Here is an 18,639-nt window from a genome sequence, read left to right as displayed (position 1 = left end):
GGCCAGCTCATCCATGGAAGCATTACAATGCAGAACACCAGCCAAATCTTATGTCCTCTATCTGAAGGAAAAATGGCTTCAATTCCAAATAAATACTTTGTCACAAAGACGCACGATGCCTTTCCAAGACTATAGGCAGTTCGTGGACCTGTGTGACCAAAGCACCTCAGAGGATAAAGCAAAGATGGCAGATTTCTACCTACACAACATGGCCCTTATAGACATGAATGTGTGGGACCCCAATGCTAAGCTAGGGGACCTACAATTAATGGCCATGGCCTCATGGATGAACCATGAAGAATTGAGGGCAGCAAAAAAGAAAATATTGATGATAACAGAGAAAAATGAGCCATTAATGATAAGAGCCGAGCCATCAAATCCTATGGCACTCATCAGCAGACACAACCTGCTTGCCAATGACCCTCAGATTGCCCCTAAATATCTAACCAATCAGGCACAAGCCATTGCACACTTTGAAGATATGCAAAGGCTACTTGGGGATGACTGTGTGCATGCATGCATGAGAAGATGGAACACCTTACCTCACAGTTTGCAGATCAGGGAATACCATTCCCCCATGAGGTTGAAGGAGGCATTGAAAAGAGTACCAATGTACAAGCGCTCCATGCAAAGGCTAAAGGTCAACTGGATTGGCCTCAAACTGAGTCCTCCACTCCTATTAGGCATGCTAGAAGGAAGAAAAGAAGAAGAAGAGGAGGAGTAGTGGAAGGACATAGATAGAAAGGTAGGATTTTATGGAGGACATGAGCAGACCACAACAGAGGGCTGGGATACTAAGGAGGCCACCCAGGCCATAAAAGATGAGGATATTGACTACGTTGCTTAGAGGATGAGAAACACCTTCAGTAGGGGGGTGATGATGAGCCTCATAAATGGGTAATTATATGGGCTCATTTTACCTCCTAACCTAGTCAAATCAACCATTCTCTTAGCTTGTTTTATGATTTTATGATTACTTTTATGCTTATAGAGTGAGTTGAGTTAGTTATTATGCCATGTGATCTAACATGTATTTAACGCAGATTATTGATGGATTTCGAGGTCAAAGTCAAGGATCCAGTGGTCAAATGGTAGAAATAACTCGAAGTAGATAGAGGAGGGGATTTATAGGAGGGAATCCCCTCATTTATTACTCCTCACCTTGACTTCCCCTTCATTCAGCTCGTAGTACAAGCAGCTGAATCATGCACTAGAAGGCAACCGAGCAAGTGGAGGATGACTAATAGTTATCTTCAGCTTTAGGAGCCAAGCCTCCCTGATTTTAAGGAAGCTATTGGTAGCTTCATATGTATAAGTAGAGAGGCCTAGGGCCTCACTAGAGTCACATTTTTTCTTATGTAAACTCTGCTCAAATTTCGAGCTCATTATTTTGTGACAGTTTCATGTAATCTTGCTATTTTTTTGATAATGAAGATGGAATCCTTTTTGAGCTAGCACTAAGTTACCTCAAAGGGCTGAAGCTCTTGGGTTAGGGCCCCATCCAAGTATCCAAGCTTCTCTTTACTTGTATTTGTATGCTTACTTCAGTTTGTAGATTAATTTGTTGTTAGATGTCTTCTTTTTGTGGTTAAGAATAGGTTGCTTTTGATGATTTAGTGGTTTGCTTCCATTTGTGCTTTCTGTAGCAGGTTAAGCAGCGATAAAAAATGATTCAAAAGGCTACCAATAGTGCCTTGGCCTCTCTTCCTCCCTCTGGGACCATGATCTAAGGCAAAGACCCTCTTGCTGCCCCAAAAACATAGTTTTTCCTCATTCATAGGATTTCGAGTGTTTGCAGCTCTCTAGTACGTTGATAGTCCAGTTTTGTTTTGCTTCAGATCTCTGTTATCATGTTCACTTCCTGATTTGCAATAGTCCTATTTCATGCATTTCTTTCTTGCAGCATTTCCTTTCATAGATCATAGTTTAGACCATTTTAATGCAAAACTCTGTTTTTCATAAATGCACTCATTTCATTTATTGTTTGATTATCTTAGTTGACTGTCAGTTCTTTTGCAATAGATATCTTCCAGCAGTAGGCCGTCTTATCAACAATCAAATCCTCTATCTGATCCATGCCCTACAGGTCTCCCAAGCCTCACCTCAATTGTACCATAGTTTCTTGCATTTTTCATAGAACTTCTCCCTCTCTCCTTGAGCAAACCAAATCATCTCTCTCTCTCTCCTGGTGATTCATGGTATACCCTAGGCACCGTAACACTTCATCCCAACCTTCATCCACCTTTTCCACCCACTCTAACACCCTCAAAATAGCGAAAATTTCTCTCGGCCTCCTCCTGTAGGCCTCATGTAGTTCCCCTGTGTCCTCCTGTAGTTTTTCTTGTAGGCTTTCTTTTGAAGCTTGAGTATGGAGAAAGCCTCTAGAAGGCCACCTAAGACCTCCTAGGACCCATCCTCACCATCCTACATCCTCCCAAGCTCCATTACCACCCTTTAACGCCACCTGTTTGTTGCCACACTCATGCACAACAAATTAGATGCATGTCAAATTCACGTAAAAACACATAAAAATCCAAAAATATGTTTTTTTCTTATTTACTTCCAGAAATAGCATGGTTAGATGATTGTTTACATTCTTGAGTAGGTAATGGCGTTGATTTCATGGTTTTCATAGTGTTTTGGTAGAAGTAGAATTAGCTTTTTAATTAGGGTTTACTAGGTTTTGCTTTACATTCCACTCTTTTTCCTTTCTGCAATTAGAATAGCATCTGTAGAGTAATATTTATTTCCTTTCATCACACATAGAGCTTCTTCTGAAATCTGGCTTGAGCTCCTAGCGATCTTGTGTCGGCTAACCAAGTGACAACCTGCAGTGAGAACTAGTACTTGTCCATACAGCACCGACACTTCCAAGTTTGTTACGAACTACTGGGTTGATAAAAGTAAAGTTGGCAGCCTAGGAGTTGCAGCATTCTTGCTGCAATACTGGAACTCAGCAAGGGGGTTTCGTTGTTCCACTACCTACTGGCTGTGGTGGAACCGTCAATGCCATGAGACCCATAGATGGTCTATTGGAGTGCATTGATGCCCAGGATTACCGAGGGCCAACAGATGTCTTATAAGCCCACCTTTTTCTCATGGCTATGATGACAACTGATCGTAGTGGAGGATTTGCCTTAGAGCGGTTCTGACTTCCGCGAAGATCTGGATATGCCGCTTCCAAAAGGGGAGGATTACGATGATGGAGGTAAAAAAAAAAACAATTTTAATTTTTGATGTCTTTTATTGTTTTTAAGATATATGTGTTCATGACATTTTGATTTTATGAACACATATGTTGCACCAGAATGCCCTGCCAAGATGTCCCCGATCACCAGGCGCGTTTCTTGGTATTTCGAGGTCACTCCTTATCAGGAGGGAAGTGAGAATGAGGAGGAGATCATGCAGAATCTTGAGGGATCGACCTATGGGATCCCAGAGTATGCCCGGATGGGTGATGTCCCATGCCAGTACTAGAGGCATATAGTAGGGGTATCAGATCGAATATGCCGACTGTTGAATCGCGTAGTCCGAGTAGTTACATGCTACGATGAGCATCATGTTGTTTAGTGCATAGGTCTACCATAACATATTTTTTAGGCCTCCGAGCCACAGATGTATAAGGCCTGCGAGCCATCGATGTATTTGGAACACACATATTATTTTTTGAGGTTTTGATGTATGACAAACATTATCCACACACACACACACATATATATGTGTGTGTGTGTTATACTTTCTTGCTTACTATGGTACAAATGTTTTCGTTGTTTGAGTTTTTACATGTTTCACAAATGTCTATCCAACACATAATTAGTTAATGCATCTATCAATGTATTCATGTGTCTAGGAATATGATGATATGTAATGTAATCCAAATTTATTTCCAGTAGACGAATACATAGATACATTCTTAATATCTGAGGGTTTCTGATGGAATATTTCCCATTGAGTTGAAGGACGACAAGCTGTGAATCAAGGTTGACAACTAATTCTTGGATGTCAAGAGCAATATCTTCTGACAATAATTCGATATCTGCACTATACTCAGTGATGTTATTAGTTGTTTGACCTAGACATATACCTTGAAGATCGATCAACTCACCATGGGGGTCCTAAATGGCCCATGTTGTGGATGATAGACTCTAGGTACTATGGCAAGCACCATCAGTGAAGCCGATGTGAGGAGACACCGACATCTCCAAAATAGGAAAAAAACATAATAAGCAGGAAAGTTGCTTGCAAAACAACACACCAAACCATGCTATAGAAAAATGAATAACACATTATTGTAGAAAAGTAACCATGCAAGATGAGCTAAGCATAGTACTTTTTGAGATAAAGCCCACTCTGGGGCTTGTATAAGGGATTGCCCTCATAGTCAATAAGCTCATAGGCCCCTTCCTATAACACACATTTAACAATGTATGACTCATGCCACATGGGTTCAAACTTTCCTGCCCCTAACTTATCATTAGCCTGATCATATAGAAGAACCAAATCACCCTTGAAAAAAGATCGAGGGGAGAGAGATTGATCAAAATGGGACTTGACCCGCTTTTTCTATGCTTCGATGATTGAAGTAGCAAGACGGCGAGTCTCATCAAGTTGTTCTAGGTACAAGAGACACTCTTCCTGAAGTGAGGTCTTGGGGAGAAGTTCGACAACCAGCTTGGAGGATGGAATTTTGCACTCAATCGATAAAGTTGCTTCCAGACCGTAGACTAGCTGGAACGGTGTGAATCTAGTTGCATCCTTGGTCGAGGTTTGGTAAGCCCATAGAGCTGAAAAAAGCATTAGATGCCAATTTGACTTTTGCATCCCAATGGTGTGTTGAAGCATCGTAACCAAGACTTTCTTCACAACTTTAACTTGGGCATTGGCTTGAGGGTAGTACGAGGTTGAGCCATCGTGGCGTAAGCCCAACGTAGAAGTCAGCTCAGCCATCATGTAATCTAGAAAATGGGAGCCATGGTCAGTGACAATCACCTGAGGCACTCCAAACCTATAAATAACATGATTGAATAGAAATTCAGCTGCCATTTTACCATCTGTAGAGTATGTAGGCATCGCTTTGGCCCGTTTGGTGAAATAATCCACAACAATGATAATATACCCATGCCACCTGACCAAACGAGGGTTACAGGTCATATAGTCAATGCCCCATTTGGAAAAAGGATCGACAGTAATAACGGGGTGTAGGTGAGCGGGTGGGGTGTGCATCTTACATTGCTAAATTTGGCACTCATGTCACTTGCAGACAACAAGGATGCAATCCTTGCAGATAGAGGGCCAAAAATAACCAGCGCAAAGGATCTTTTGAGCAGTAGAATATCCAAACGGGTAACCACCACATGCACCAGAATGGAGGTCATTCAAAACTCTCTTAGCCTCCTCGAGAGTGAGACAACGGCCAAGAATTGAATCGACACTGATGCGGTATAAAGTATCTCCAATTATACGGTAAGGTTTAGATTGATGCCGAATGCATCGGTGATCATCCTTGGTCAACGTAGAACAAAAGGTGGATGTTTGGATACATACGATGATATCACCGTACAAGGGGTCGAGAGTTTTAATTAAGAAAAGAGTCTCATCCGGGAGCTACTCGTCGGCACCAACAGGGAGAGAAGCGGAGGGAAGGGAGCAAATAAACTCAACAAAGCCAATTATTTCTTAGATTTGGCAGTAGTGAATGCCAAATCGAATTCTTGGAGGATAACTATCCACTTCAAATACTTCCCCCCAACAACTAACGAGTCAGGATGTAGTTTATGGGGTTGTATTTTGAAATCATAGTGGTAGTGGGGAGTAGAATGTAATGCCGAAAGTGATAAATAACCTGCATGATAGCCAAAGCCAACTTATCGACACGAGAATAACATGTTTCGATGTCAAGGAGATTGAGATTGAGGTAGTAAACAACATGTTCATTGCCTTCATCGTCGTCTTGTACTAGCAGCATATTGATGGTACTAGAGGTTGTAGTTAGATAAAGAAAGTAATCGTGATGATAGTTTAGGGGATGCAAAAAAAGAACAATTATGAGGACAGTCTTTAGGTCATCGAAAGACTTTTGAGCAGCCTCATCCCAAACAAATGGGGTTCCTTGCTTGAGCAACCGGGTGAACCTTGAAGCTAGCTTAGCATAGTTCGGTATGAAATGAGGGAGGAAATTTGCTTTTCCTTGTAGTCTCTGCAATTGATGCAATGAAGATGGAGGAGGTAAATTAATTATGGCCTCGACTTTAAGAGGATCAACGCGAATGCCTTCTTTCAAAATGATAAAGCCAAGGAGTCGTCTGGATTCGATGTAGAAGACACATTAATGTGGATTCAACCAAATGTTGTAGTGTCTACAATGAAGAAAAATTTGCCGGAGATGATCATGGTGATCATGGAATTTATGAGAGTGAGTGGGGAGATCATCCAGGTAAGGTTGAACAATCCTTCAAATGTCATGGAACGCATAAGACATCGCTCTCTAAAATGTGGCCCCAACATTATTAAGGCCAAAAAGGAGCTTTTTATATGCGAGGGTCCCCTACGGACAGATAAAGGTTGTCTTATCTTGATCAGTCGATGCAATGTTTATCTGGTTGTAGCCATAAAAACCGTCCATAAAGGAAAGAATTTGCTCCTAGCACATTCGTCAATGATCTGGTCAATGAAGGTAGTGGGGTAATTATCCTTAGGATAGGCATGATTGAGACTATGGTAATTGACGCAGATGTGAATAGTGCCTTGTTTGTTTGTCACTAGTACAATATTCGACACCCAATCCATAAGAGGGATCAGATAAATAAATCCAGTTTTCAGAAGTTTTTCAACTTCAACCTTAATGGTGGCCGCTTTTCTAGGGTGCACTAGATGAAGTCATTAGTGAATAGGCTTCGCATGAGGATAAGTTGGAATCTTGTGCACGACTATACTTGGGTTAATGCCAGGCATTTCTTGATATGACCACGCAAAAACATCCCAGAACTCTTGGAGCAGACGAGTATAGATCTTGATCTCTTATGGAGAACAAGTTACCCCGATATGGACATTTTCAATCACACCAAGTTTGATAGAAATATCAATTGACATTGTTTGGGTAATGTTACCCATGTTCCCTTCTGAAAAAACTTCATGAGTCATGATCGACGTCTGAAGTGGTAGGGACGGGGACTGAGAGGAGAACTCCTCGAGACAAGTAGACATGATCGTCAAGCTAGGAAAAAATTAGGAATGATGATGAGTGTCGTTCCAAGGTACTTCCTCTAGAGACATTAATTCCATGATACTCTTTTTAGAAAGGAAAGTCTCTGCTAAGGGGTTGGGAAATTCCAAAGAACCAAGCCATAGGGATTGAGAATATGCATCGAGAGGTGTTCGCGAAATAGGATGATTAGAAGATACCGAAGGTGAAGCCGAAACAATTTCCACGTCATCAATTTCGGCCAGACATAATGGCATAACCTTGCCCCATGTATCAACAAGATCCGGTGAAGGAATGACCCAAGGATCAGAATTGACCGAAATCATGTTGACAGAGGCAACATGAGGAGGTGGGAGAAGAAATATGCCCATCAAGGCAGGATCTTTAAAAAGTCCTACCCCCACACTCTCATAAGGAGCACCAGTGTGCTTGACTTACAGAACATTGCCATCTGAGGGGAAAAAGGAAAAGAAGGACATTTTGTCAACTGTGACTATCTTCCCTTAATGGGGAAAAAAATCACATGGAAAAGGGAGGAGGCTACAACATGCATGGCATGGGTCTAGCTCCATCTGAGTAGAAGATTGTAGTTAATATTAGCATCAACAATGTCTACTTTGATGTGTAGTATCTTGCCCTCCAAAGTAATGGCAATGTTGGGAAGGACACTTAATTGTTGTGAATCGCACCCGTCAAAAGCTTCCAAAGTGTTAGGGGATTGGTCCAGAGTAGGAGAACCAATTGCCTTCCAAAAAGTGATAGACATGATGCAGGTAGAAGCACCTTCATCGATGATGGTCCTATGAATGGTTTTGTCATTTCTGATTACCTAAATGCGAAAGGAAATTTGATGAGGTAAACGTGGAACATGGTTTTCCAAGTCAAAACAGATGAGATTAGAGTAAGTTGGATCAATACCTCCAATAGCGGACAATAATGATTTCTGCTGAGAAGGACACTTTTGAAGGACCTTGAGAGTAGACATAGCTAAAGGAACTTGAGCCAAATATTTAACAATGTTATAATGTTGAGTGGCTCGAGCGTTAGGATTGTACGAGGACTTTCGAAACACACCTTGAGAAGTTGGTCGAATGGTGGAATCGGGATTATGTTGCTCTATATGGAGAGGACCAGAACTGGACGGGGCGGAAGAAGAAGGGGTGCCTTCTTTTTGTTTCCTTGTTGATGGGGTAGGAGTTTGATAATCTTCTAACCTGGTCGCAACGTTGATTGGGGTACTCATCATGAACACTTGTGATCCGGAGGTAGCGGATGACTGGGGCTAGTCTACCATTTGAGTCTGCTGGGATGGAAAGGGTTCTTTTAGGACAGTGGGGGTCCCTTTGAGAAAATGACTATCTTCAGACCGTTTGGGACAATCCTTACTATAGTGATCCTCCTCACAGATGAGGCATGGATTCTTGGGTTTCCGTTGGGAAGAATCACTAGCAGACGACTTAGGAGGACCCTATTTTGGGGCATAAACTTTAACCTTGCCTTTGCCTTTCTTCTTACCTTTAGAGGATTTATCCGCTACGGTAGACTGGACAGCGTGGACCTCTGAGGTTTTACTAGGGCCAGATGAATTGTGAGAGGATTCACTGGGAGTAGTGTTGGAGATCGACTTATATTTGGAAGAATATTTTGTAGGGCTCTGAGTCACTGAAGAAATTACTCCATCAACAGGAGGGGTGGTCGGAGACTTATATGTCATTAGATCAAATGATGGTTCAGGCGCGTCGGGTAACACATCATATAACATGTCGGATTGTGGATAGATGAGGTCTAGATACTGGGCACACGTGATGTCTTGTTCCTCAGTGACACATTCACCCATAGAAATGCCCTTAGCAATTTTGTTTACAAATGATTTGTTGAACCACTTGGTGAACAACTGATTAGCAATTTCAAACTTAATCAGACGGTGCCTACGTCTCTATTCATGGATGTGATCGGAGATGTGAGTTGTAGTGTCTTGCTTAAGTGACGATAACATATGTGTGCCAGTTTCATAGAAAATCGACAATTGGAAATCTGTGAGAAAGGCCATGGCAAGATTGTTAAAGTCATGATAGGTATTTTGAGGTAGCTCAATATACCATTTGGTTACAACACTTGTAAGAGTTCGTTGGAAAAGATGAAGATGAATGGAATCATCAACGTAGGAATTCAAGGAGCACCAGAGGTGATATGTCATCACATGGGCTTGAGGATCCTCTTTCTCTTTTCCTTCAAACTTTGGACAATCACTTAGAATCTTGGACGAACTAGAGGCCAGTATGACGAATGAAGAATTGGGTCATTCATGAGTCTAGACACATCTGGCAATTCCAGCGTAGCCAATAATGGAAACTGGGTATTGAAAGGCATTTGAGGTCAATAAGGGGGCCCAACTGGTAGGGACCATCCCTGCTGGTATGGATTTTTTCCCCATAGTTGAGGATTTTGTCCATATGGCATTTGATTTTTCCCCCACTGTAGGTTACCTTGCCCGTAAGGAAGATTTTGACCTTGAAAGCCTTGGAATTGTCCAGCCAGAGGTTGTTGATAACCAACATACTAGTTAAAAGGTTGCTAAGCCTGCTAACCTTTGACATATGGATTTTCAACCTGATGTCCCTGAGCATAAGGGTTTTGGACCTGTTGCCCCTAGACAAAAGGGTTTTGGACCTGCTTCCCTTGGATGTAATGAATTTTCACTTGTTGTCCTTCAACATAAGGAGTTTGGACTTGTTGTCCTTAGACAAAAGGAGGTTGAACCTGTTGTTGTTGAACATAAGGATGTTGTGCCTACTGATTTAGGACTTGACCTTGGCATTTCCCTTGCAAGGGTTGACCCTGTTGATATGAGTATAAGGGTTGTTCCTACCTGGGTTGACCTTGTTGCTACAATGGCTTCCCTTACGGCTATAGAGGTTGACCTTGTGAAGGCATAGGCTTGGACGATTGCGGCACATACTACATTTGTGGTTGCATGGTTTATTGCAACTGTTGCAAGGGTTGGCCCTGCAGCTATTGCAGTTGTCCCTACTGTGGCATCACCTGGCCTTACTGCTGCATGGATGGCCCTTGCTGCAAAAAGGTTTCCCTTGTTGTTACATGGATGGCCGTTGCTGCAATATAGGTTGCCCTTGCTACTGTAGGAGGTGTCCCTAGTCCTGCAAAGGTACTTGGACAATTCCCAGAATGACACCTTGAAAGTTCCCAAACTATATCTGGCCATACTCACCAGGTGCGACGGATGGACCAAGCTGGACATAGGGTCTAGGCTGAGGGATGTATGGTAGATTAGCCATCAATTGTGAACCATATGGAACATAAGGAGTTTGGCACTGACCTTGAGCCATATTGGGTTGCTGGTCTTAGATGTGACTTGACACATAAAGACCACCATTGGGTTGCTGGTATTGGACATTACTTGATCCAGCAAGACCAACAAGATTTGAAATGGCATCAAAAGAGGGTTGGTTCATCCCCACCATGTGAGGTTGTGAGCCACTCAAATTGGTTGTCCCATACATCATAGAAACATTTGAACTCTACCCCCTAGGTGGTGGCACAACCTACCCACTTAGTGGAGGGATCAAAGAACTAACAGCGACATGACTCGAGATCATCGGTTCAACTAGGCAGGTTACTTCAACCATTGAAATAAGAGGATTTGGAATGGTGGATTGCACCAGGAATGAAGTAACCATAGAAATGACCATCTGTTGTGAAGTTGGGTTTTGAATGAATGAACCTGTGGTAGGCATAGTGCCAGATGCCCAAATAAGGTCATGATACAATGATGAGGCAGTAAGCATGCCGAAAACCAATTGAGCTAAAGTCACGTAATTACGTGGTAACTCAAGATGAACACTAGTTGGAATGCTTCCCGTGTAAGGGAAACCTACAGGAGGGAAAGGATATTCCTCCTCCTCGATTGTGTGTGGAGTGGAATCCTCCGAGTGACCTAAAGAGGAGACTGGGATTTTGCCTTTTGATTCCATGGGTGAAAACAGGCGATGACGGACTATTGAAGATGTTAGAGGGGATAAATCAAAAGGAATACCCAGCTGATCGTACAGAATGTACAGACGCTGAGGTGGTATCACAACAGGATCAAACAAAGGATTCAGAGGATAAACAACCAGTCCAAGCTGACCTTCAGAAGTCAGTGGACTCTCAAGAGTCTAGATAGGATTATGCAGAGATTCTGGGGTAATGTCAGAAAGTGACCCAGTATCTAAAGGGGGGGTACAAGATGACAAAGGTTGAATACTTAGAACAATTCCAAGCTCAATACCTTGGTTCTCAAGCGACTATGGCAATTCAGGAAAAGGTTCGTCAGACAATCTTTCAGACAGAGGAGAGGAAGAGGAACTAGGCAAAAGAGTTGGTTCAGCCACGATGATTTTGTCTCAAATAACCAAAAAAGAGAATGATTTCGAGAGATTTAAAATTTATTTAAAGGTATGCTCATGATGTCATCTAAAAGACTAACATGGATGTTATAGGATCGCGGGAAATAATTTTTTAAGATGCAAAAACAAACTGGTGCTCTTTCATGTTTTAAGAGTCGAGAAAGAAGAAAAGGTGACTCTATCACTTTCGGTTTGAAACAAGCTCAAAAGGAAAAGCGTTTGGGTGATACTTTATATTTAGGGAGTCAAAAATATGAAAACGACTACTTAGCATGATCTAAGAAAAAAGGATTAGTAGGTAACTGTGAACTGCAGAATACCTCTTGGTGAACCGAGAAGTACGGGCAGGCAATCTCCCCAAATGTTGTGTTCGGTGTATCAAGTTTATAAGGTGGAAGACTCAGCTTCCTATGGATAAAGGATTGCAACGTAGTGGGGTCTCCCTTTATATACTGGACAATACAGGGAGCAAAGTCCGTATTAGCGCTGTCTAGTGCCGAAGCGAACTACAGTTGCTAGGTTTTAAGACGCTAGAACATGTCTCTAGCCTAGACCTTCTAAAATTTGATCATTATATTTCAAATGTGCCTTAGGTTAATTGAGTACATTTTAGATTTTATCTTGAAATTATGTCTCGATTTTCAGGCCTTAACGATGTGACTCGAAGAAAGCCTATATGCAGATAAATGAGACAATACCCTTTCAATTCGATGAATTGTCTACACTAATGAGAATAGAAAACACACTCAAATGCAACAAAACAAGCAATTGAAAGCAGAATGACTTTTCCACTATTTCTCTTTTGAAAAAAAAATGATGAAAAAACTCTTTCCAATTCCTAACATTCCTATCAAATGGACTTCAAGTACTCCTTTCACTAGTAAAGAGAATTCATTTCTTTTCCAATGCAAGTGGCAATGAAACTCTAACCTTCATTGATGCTAACTAATGTAGCATATTGATTCAACAAACTAGAATTATGTATTTTTCAATGAAATGATGGAATGAATCTTTCAAAATCACTTCTCACTTCAATGAAACATTTCCAATACAATCAATCATAGGAAAACACAAATCACAAAAGCTAATTCTTTTCAAACCAATGAAGCAAAGACTCAACCAATAACAAGACGAGAAATGTGATCTATGCCTAAAAAGTGATGCTCAAGTGACAAACGAAACTTTTCAAACTTGTTAAATGGAAATCAAAGAAGAAAAAGGACTAATCAAATAGAATGTAAGGAGAAACTTTGACTATATACTTGACTTGCTGAGCATGTAAACAAGTGAATGGTTGATGACCTAGATGCCCTAGGGTTATACCATCCAAGAACTCAAGAAACCAAGTGAAGAAAATGCAAATCAACCAAGCATACAAACCAAGACAAAAGAGCTCTCCAGCCAAGGAGAAAACTGTCAAAATAGGCTGAGAGACAGAAATAAGAAGGACAAGGCACATTGGATATGATCTATGGTAAACCCTAATCTTCACCTACAGGAATCGGTGCTATTGCCTAACTAACAAAAAGCGCCAGAAGGGGATAGATGCGACTATTTTTGAGAAACTCATGCTGATCGGCGTGATTGTCAGAAAAATAAGTGCGCTGACCAAGGATTAAAGGAAAAAAATAAAAATTTTCAAAGGCTAAGACCAGACTTGCCATTGTGAATTTCAGGCTTAGAGAAATAAACCAAGGAAAGCAGAGAACACTAAAGGGAAATGGTGATACTAGAAAAGTTCACACAAAACCATAAAATGACAATCAATCAAATAGAAGGATTGGCTCCCCAGTGGAGTCACCAATTTGTGGTGCAAGTAAATTCTCAGTGTGGACACAAACAATTCCTCCAGCCCGAGAGAGCAGTCTAGCCACAAATAAACAATCTATGGAAAATCTCCTTAACTAGAATCAATTAAGATGGCCTGCCTCTTATAACGTTATTATGCTTGGTGATGATCCTCCTTCCTCACTCCAGCTATCTTCCATTTCCTTCCTTCGAATACCTGAAACAAGCAAGAAAAAAGAACGACAAACTCACCCTACTTAATAGGTCAAGGAACATTAATCCATAAAGATGTAAAATGACGCTTCATGTAGGAAATCAATCAATAGTTGCATTTATATAAATTAGAAAGAGATTAGAACTGGTGCCTTGACGTTCCTGGTCTCTTCCAACGTATCTAGGTTCCCACACTTCTGCTAGCACTTCATGGATAACCCCAACAATGGAATTTTTAAGGCCTCTTTCCCTCTAGTCTCAAACCAAACCGAAAACATAATATTCTCCCTCAAAAATATACTAGAAAACTACAAGCTATAGATGACTTGTTTATTATTCAATTTCACTCCAAAACTACAACTCCAACTAGATTTTTCTTGGGATAACGAGAGGTTTATATAGCTTAGATGGATGGGAGATGGTTCCTCTCATCATGGGAGAAGGTTTATCTCTTGAGTTTGTTCCATCCTAATAGGGGAAAGGAGCCCAAACTAACTTCCTCAGCTCCATCCGGCCCAACCATCTACCAGACCTCTATCAAAAATATTCTAGACATGGAAGCTTCGACTCTTTATTTAAAAAACCTTCCAAAGAGGATTGGCATGACTAGAAAAGGGCTCAGTCACTCCGTATGGTGTGAGGGCTAGTTTTAATCTTTGCAAATCGACACACGGACGAAATTGTTCAGTAGTGTCGGTCTTGTAAACTGGGATAAAAGGAAGATTCTTACGAAATGATGCAAAGGGGAATTATTTTGCTCATGAAGAGGGACATATTGGGAGTTTTGTCATGATGGGAAAACATGTCAGGTTCACTATAGAGGTCCTCCCAGATCATGGATGGGGAGTACAGGGACAATGATAAAATTCTGTGTAATAGGTATTCCATTCAGTCCGTCTCATATGTCGTGGTGTAGTTTGTTGTGCAGATCTTAGCTCGTAAGATCATGAGAAAGTGTCACATGGATGAAGTACAGCATCTATTTTCTCTTTGGCTGCACAATGCGCCAAAGAAGTCTAGTATAACTGGGCTCAATACTTAAGTAAAGAGTTTATGGAGGACTGTAGGGAGGCCCAGGATGGGGGCAAAGAATTCCACTATGCCTGGCTGTTGTTGTTGACCACTTTAGTGGCTTGGAGGATGCCAGAAGAGAGCCAATTCCCTTAGTAGGACTCAGACCTATCGGAGGCTGTGAAGTTCGATTATTTATGGGCTACTAAGGATGGTGATCAACTAGCGGCCAAGGTTATCACCCATTTTGCATGCGCAGTATGATAATGTCACTACTAAGGTAGATTTCCATAATGTTCACATTCGTGCAAAGAAGGATGCCAGCATTGTATGGAACAAGTTCTCTTACTTGGATTCCAAGGAATATATGTTAGGGTTTGTCAACAAGTGGCCAAGTGACTGCCTCACCCCTTCTGATGTTGGTGCAAATACCAGTAAGGTTGATAAGGGTTCAATGGCAGACACCACGACAAAAAAGAAGATGAAGGAAGCACAAAAGGCTTTCGCTTGAGAAAAGGATGCATAGAAGAAAGAATTTGATGTAAGGGAGAAAGAAGCAGTGGGCAAGGAAAATGAAGCAGTGCGGGAAATGACTATGTTGCCGACCACCATTGACCTTGACAAGTCAGACACTGAGTGAACACATGTGGAGGAAGAAAAAGAGGTGGAAGAAGAAGGGGACACTGAGTTGGAGCCCCCATTCATTTTTAAGAAGTGGAAAAAGAGGACTTCCGCAGGACCGCAGAAGAAGAAAATGTCTGATAAATCAGCAGGCACGACACCTTGTGTCCTCACAGAAGGTGACTTAGACGAAATTGGGGATGTGGTTAGCGACACCACAAGGGACCCGTTTGGCCACTTTGAATAATAGTACCAACAGACGCTTGGTAAGGTACAACAGGCTCTGCATGAGTTGCAGGTCCAAAGAGGTCTTTTGCAAGTGAGCGTGGGATAGGAGAGTGGGAAGCAAGAAAGCTTGAATCAAGCAAGGAGGTCAACCCAGGAAGGAGAGCTCACACTGGATCTCTACACAATGAAGTTTCCATAAGGGTCCCTATGCAATGACTCATTAGAAGATAAGGCACACCTACTACATATGAAGAACCCAAGTCTGAATCTGGCTGCACTTTCCCTTCATACTCTACACAAGCTGCACTAAGGGGTGTCAGACAAACTCGGGATACAGGAGAAATGTGCACTTCTGGTCATCAATGAGGTAAAGACTAATAATAAGCAGATATTTGAGGAAAAGGTATAGAACCTCAAGGAAAAGCAGGAGGTAACGGTGTGAAGCCAGTAGCTGGAAGCAGCTATTGCATAGGCTTGCAATGAGCTTACAAAGTTCAAGATCCCTGCAGAAGTGGACTCCACAGAGAAAATTCAAAAGTTGGCCGCTATAGTTAAAGAGTCTAGGGATGAAATCAGGAGAGTCAGGTGTGAGCTTCAATCCAAATCTTAGCGTTACAACTAAATCTGCAGCCCACTACCCCTCTAGAAGTCAGAGTGCAGCGTGGGCTTGCTATTAAAGAAGAGATGGTGACTTTGGATGCTGCAGACGAGGGCTGCACTGAGATATTTGAACAGGCCATGGAATTATGGACCTTGTTGCAAGAGGATCCAATATGTATAATATTGGAGTGGACATCAGCGAAAAGAAGACATAGTTTGATGAAATCAAGTCGATCGCACAAACCTTAGTGCCAGTGCAAAGGTTCAGTAGATTACAGGAAGGTAAACTCATTCAGAATGAAATTAATGAGTTGTGTTGCAAGGAAGTAATCATCTCTTCAAGGATGCAACCATGGGTAGATGAGGCCAGTCATTTGAATCTACTAGTGTAGAGAAAGCTAAAAGGGATGCAATAGACACAAAGGACCATGGGCCTTGCTGTTGAAGGCCCAACTACTGAAAAATTTGTTAGCAAATTATATATTATAGAGCAATGGAACACATAAAATATTGCAGAAATATGAACACAAAAAACAAAAAAAAACAAGAGAGACACAGATATATGTGGTTCACCCAATTTGGGCTACGTCCATGGAGAAATAGCCAGTCCTTCCTTTTATATTATCTAGAAAACTGAAGAGATACAACCTATAGAAAATCCATTGTAATTCCCTCTTGTCTCTTGCTCAATCTCCTGTCTCTTCTCACTCAGAATACAGATCTACTTAGATGCAATACAATTCCCTCATATATAGTAAGGGGTTTCCTTCTAGAGAAAAAAACCCTAAATTAAATATAACTTCTATTGTCAGATCTCTGCCTAATGAACGACCCAGATTGACTAGGAAATTACAACATTTTACAAGGCAATTTTACATCTATTTTTAGCTTCGGGGGCACTACCCTCAATCTACCGCCCCCCTTGGACCCCCCCCCCCTTGTAGTGTATATTTTACAAGCGGTATTGCCGCCACATTATGAAATGGTGTCCAATGTGGCGATACCTCTAAATAAAGAAGATAATTAGGCTCCACACCCAACAAAATTGGTCGAGGAAGTGTGTCAAGCTATTCCGCAAAGAAGAACAAACCAGCAGGTGTTAAAGATTGATTTCAGTGAGCTGCAGGTGAAGATCAAGGCGCCACTAGTAGAGTGACTCAAGGACGAGTCAGGAATTTGTGTTGGGGGCCTATTGGGACAGGGTCATGTGGCGTAAATTTTGTAAATAATTTTTTTATATTTATAAATTCTTCGCATTTTGAGGGAGCAGACTGCAAAGGTTATAGGAGTCAAAAGGGACTTTAGTACCTTAGTTTGTTAGAAGATAGGATGCTTTGTGACCAGACCATGGTTTGTGAACCATGGTATTGTAAAAGAAGAAACTATAAAAAGGGGTCATAGTGAACCATAGGAGGTAACTAATAATTGAAGATCATTTTATGAGCAAGTAGTCTGAGGCGCAAAAGTCTATTTTCTGTACTTAGGCAAAGGGGAAGGCTCCTACAACTGTGTGCATAGGGACCTTGGTAAGTCCACAAGCTACATCCGTAGGCCCCTACAGTTGTGTGCGCAGAGAAGAAGAGTCTGTAACAGAAGGATTATATCTAATAAAGCCTATTTTTGGAGGGATATCTGTGTATCTATGCCTTTATGTTTACTTATGCAATTTTTGTGTATTCACTCTTTTTTCTACATTTATTTGATGAAACACTTAATTGATGCATAAAAGTGGTAGATCTACACGTTTACTTGATATTATGAATGTTTAAAGTGATCCACAAAGGGTTAGATTATGTTTGTGTATGTTACTATAATTTTTCATTTCTTAAGGGATAGTGTTCGCGAAGTTCGGGATAAAGCCCTAGAAGTAATAGAAACCCATCACATAGACTTCTAGATGTAGAAACCTAGTTCTGTCACCCCCCAATATGGCTTTGGGTGAGACTGTAGCCTGGGCTACGCGGGTTGTTACTGAAAGGGCCAACATTTTAGGGTTTTGTTTGTTGGCACAACTAACTCTAAACCTAGGTCAAGAGCCCTCAATCCAACAATTCCATTTAGGAATGGGTAATGGATTCTGCAGGATGTTGTTGTTCCACTTTTACTTGTTGACACTTTAAGCGCTTTTCCAAATATTATGCTACATCATTCTTCACACCTGGCCAAAACAATTTTTTCCTTAATGTTGTTACCATTTTCTGGTATCTTGGGTGAGCACCATATGGTCTCTTATGCTATTCATCTAGTATCATTTGTTTCAACATGGTCACATTAGGGATATACAATATGTTTTAATAAGCTAATAATCCTTTCAAATTTTTGAAATATCTGAAAACTTCTTTTTGTTGTATTTTCAGTTACATTTCCCGATATTTAGGATCTTGTTGCAGTGCTTGTTTAACTTGTTCCCAAAAATTTATTTTCATGTGGCTCCTAGAACTTCCTATGAAGGAATGAGTATGTCTACTTAGTGCATCAACAATTTTATTCTGTTTTCCTTTTATGTATTTTATATCAAATTCAAATTCACTAAGAAAGGCTAATCGCCTTTCTTGTCCAGCATTTAAGTTT

This window comes from Pinus tabuliformis, chromosome 6, assembly GCF_031772625.1.
Source record: "Pinus tabuliformis cultivar Carrire ecotype Pingquan chromosome 6, CPIR1, whole genome shotgun sequence".
Lineage (NCBI taxonomy): Eukaryota > Viridiplantae > Streptophyta > Pinopsida > Pinales > Pinaceae > Pinus > Pinus tabuliformis.
This window is presented reverse-complemented; position numbering follows the sequence as displayed.